A 4204-nucleotide genomic window follows, 5' to 3' on the forward strand; every position below is an offset into this window, starting at 1 on the left:
GGGTAGGACCCGCTTGAGCCAGAGGGTCCTCCCGTTCCCAAACCTGTCAGAACTCTAGAAGTTTGTTCTGTAAATCAATGCCAAGAAGAATTGCGTTTATGATCACTAAGACAGAAAATTTTTTATCATAATTCCTAACCCATCTCCATAAACTCTCCCTGCCTGCAGCTGCAGGGACGTCCTCTGCATTTGCTATCAGACCTGGAACAAAGTCTCAATATGGTAGCTTCTAGGAAGAGCAACCCCAAACTGTCATGCCCCCCTTGCCCTGGGGGGGGCACTGCCCAATTAGCGTGTATCTGGAAATGGAATGGTCTTTAAATACTTCCACAACAAAACTTAAAACTTGAAAGGAGACATATTTGTGCCCAAAGTGGGAAACCAAGTTGCTTAAGTACACCAAGAGTCATGATTTTCGCACTTTTTTTTCTGGAAACACTAAAACCTGTTATATTGGTTAAGGTAATCCTAGTTACTGTAACAAATAAACCCCTAATTGTGTAATGGCTCTAACATGGTAGACATTTATTTCTGACACGAAATCCCAAAATGGTGTTTCTGATTGGTAAGAGCCTTCTCTCCAGGTGACGATTCAAGAAGCCAGGCTCCTTCTAACCTGTAGCTTTGTCATCTTCCAGTAACGGTTTCCAAGGTCACTGTGTTAATATGCATCAAGCTGGCAGAAGGAGAAAGAGAATGGAGGGTCAGGCGTGGAGGTTTGATGGGCCAGGTCTGGAAGTGGTGCACATCCTTTCTGCTCACATTCCATAGACAAGAACTTGGTCATAGGGTCTCTCTCTTAACTAACATGTCTATTTAAAAATGAACTAGTCAATTTCTGGTTTCTCATTCTTTCAACAAACATTTATGAAGCACCTACTCTGTTCAAAGCACATGCTTTGTGGCTTGGACAAAGGGGATGCAACAGAAAGTGTCCCTCAAGGAGTTAATAATCTAGTAGATGGAGAAAAACTGTTTGTCTGTCTGTCTGTCTATCTATCTATCTATCTGTCTGTCTATGGCAGGCAATGACAAAATCTCCAAGACAGGTACAGATAAGGCTTTTTGGAAGTTCAGAAGGGGTGACAGATGGAGGATTCTGTGATGGGAGTGGTGTGTCAAAAGCAAAACATAAGCAGAGTACCAGAGGCAGGTAATCAGGGAGTCTTTATGGGAAGAAGTCAGAGATTCAATTCGACTGGAGTGAATGGTGTAAGAAGACGAGAGAGCAAGTTTCAGTTGGAAAAATTTTCGGGGGTCCCATGCCCTCAAGTTCTCACTAATCACATTCGATGCCGTGCATTTCTGAGAGAGGCTATTCAGTCACCTATCTTCACGGTTTCTATTTTTTTCTCCCTTCTGTTTTTCATTACGCAGGTACCTTGATCCCTTTCCACTTCAAATAATTATAAAGATGATTATGGAAATGATAGTAGTGGTGCTAATGATGAGGAGGCAGAAGAGATTTTGTAAAATTTCCTAATCTACCCAGAAATCCTTCTGCCTCACCCCGAGAAGTCTCCTTGAGATCATCACTCACGAGGTGCTGTGGGCCAATTTCCACTCCCTGGGAGCCCACACGAGAAAAAGTTCGGCAGATGATGGGCTGCTTTTGCCAATCAGCAGAGTGGGGCTGTTTGGCAATCAGTTTGGAGAACACAGAAGTCACAAAACAGCGCACTCAGGCCAGCTCCAAGAGCTGGAGTCCTAGGCTGTTCAGGATGCTTGTTCTTCATTTCAGTTAGGCAGGCGGACCAGCTAAGCACATGACACTGTAGCCACCTGGCAGATGAAGTTCAGCAGTAATTCATCGTTTCAGTTGACCACAAATGTCACCCAACAAAGGGTGCCTGCTGCCCAGCCTGTTACGTGGAGAGCAATCCACTCTTCTTGTTCTTTGCCTTCTTTACGTTCTGGACTCAGTTCAGCTCCCGGACATATTAGGGAAGGACAGGAAAGCATCTCTGTTCTGTGAAGACCATGATATGTCTGTATTAGTTTCCTAGAGTGGACACAACCAAGTACCGCTAAGTGGGGACTGAAAACCACAGCAGCTGTCCCTCTCACAGTGTTGGAAAGGCATTCAAAGCAGGAGGAACAATGATTGCCAAGGCACTGAGGTGGGAGCGTGCCTAGCCCATGTGATTGGAGCAGAGGGAGTGGAGGTGAGAGTCCTGGGTCACCCAGTGGTGATCAGGCCCTCACACAGGCACTTATAAGGAGTCAGGAAATTCATTAAGAAAGAGAGAAATTCAGGACTTCAAGGCCAAGCCTTCTTCTTTTATGCATATCACCTGCTCTGTTGGAATTCCTAAGAATCCTTCCAAACCAGCTTGTGCTCATCTCCCCTGATTCCACCTCCCCCTTTCTCTTCCATCACCTCCTCCTTACTGCGCATCTGCCCCATCTCCACACAGCACACATCTTACCTCTCTTATGCCAACCCATCCAAGGCACGTATGTCTAGAAAAGCACCTAGCATGCTGCTTTGCACACAGTAAGCCCTGAGTGATGTTTTCCTTCTTTAGTTCTTAAAATTCTTACCACAATTGTAGGGGTTTTCACTGCAAATCAAATTGGAGCTGAGTTTTCAGAGAAGACCTAGTTTATGTGCAAAGACATAAAGATGTAATAGAATCCTTTCAAAGAGCTCTCTTGCTAATGCTAAATCTTAGGGAACAATGCATTCCTGACATTTGCAGATTCCCAGACCAGAGATAGAATATGATCCAGAGGGGAAAGGGGCGAGCAGTTTTATAAGGTTCTTTGGTCCCATTCTCCTTCCAGATGAAATCTTTATTCATGGGCCAAAAGGAAGGAATTCACATAGAGTAAAAGTAGACTTCATGGATGTCCACAGGGGTATGTGCCCTGACTTTGTCCAAGCCAAGCCTTAGCTACAGAGAATATACTTGTTCTGTAAAGGAGCTAAGAACTCTAAAGGACTCCAAGGGGGTACAGGGAAGTTTGTGTATGTTTGTGTGTGTGAGTGTGTGCACATGGAGAGAGAGAGAAGGAGAGGGACTAAGTTCATGTGTTTTGGAGATGGGGGGGTTTGGATCAAGTTAACATAAGAAAGTTTAACAGGCGTTTGACTGCATAGACAAATACAGAAGCAGTACGTAGAGAATGACATCGTTATATGGAAGGAGATTCTTTGTACGTGCAACGCTTCAGACAAGGAGAAGGTTTCAGCACCTGCTTTAATCAACCTTACAACTATTTTTATGAAGATTTACACTTACAGAAGTTTGAGTAGTTTTCTCGAGTTCCTTCCTTTTGCTTATAGTTTGGAATTTTTCCATGTTTTTGGACGCAAATAAATGCAGCTGTTTGCTCTGCAAGAGCTATGGAAAACATATATTTATGCTGCATTTGTGATATAGAGAATGTTCAATTGAGACTGAATTTGGCGTCTTGCCTTATGTTTCAACTTTTCTTTTAAATAACAGGACCTTCATTCATGCAAATAACGCTATTGACTCATCAGCGTGGTACAGCAAAAGAATAGGGGTCTGGGCTGAAAAACCCAATTTCAGTTCTGCTTCACCAGTAATGGGTGATTTTATTGGGGCAGATTTTATTTTCCAAAGATGGCCTCAAACTTCTCACATTGTGAATACTCTTTTGCAATGTGACCTCGACACTCTCCCATCAAAAGGAAAAGTCCATGTCCCTTCCTTTAGAATCCAAATGGGCTGTGACTTTCGGACAACCAATGGAATGTGGCGGAGGTGGCCGTACATGACTTCTGAGGCTGAGTCATAAAAGGCAATGCGGCTTCTGCCTTGTCCACCTGAACACTGGCACTTGGGGCCATGCTGATGTGTAAAACGGTTCACTATCCCATGGCAGCCACACTTCACTTTAATCCTAATAGACCCTTCTAGGGCTCCCAGTGCTTGTGTGACAAATTCCAACTTCCAAAGTTTGCAGTTTAGGCTTGTGGCCAGAGAAGTAAGCAAAAGATGAACCTGCCCATATGGGTATCAAACTATGACCTTGGCTTCATAGTTAATATGCTCCCAAATCAGCTGAGCTCACCCCACCAGGCTGTGAGTTTGCTCTCTACAAGCCATCTTGAGTGCCGTCAGGGACACTTCTGATAATAGAATCTCTCTCTTTAAACAATTGGTTTATGGATGAAAAAGTCCCAAGTATATAGGATGCTGAGTTTAGCAGAATCTGTATGTAAATTGGTATT

Source organism: Camelus dromedarius, chromosome 1 (genome assembly GCF_036321535.1).
Source record: "Camelus dromedarius isolate mCamDro1 chromosome 1, mCamDro1.pat, whole genome shotgun sequence".
In the NCBI taxonomy this organism is placed as follows: domain Eukaryota; kingdom Metazoa; phylum Chordata; class Mammalia; order Artiodactyla; family Camelidae; genus Camelus; species Camelus dromedarius.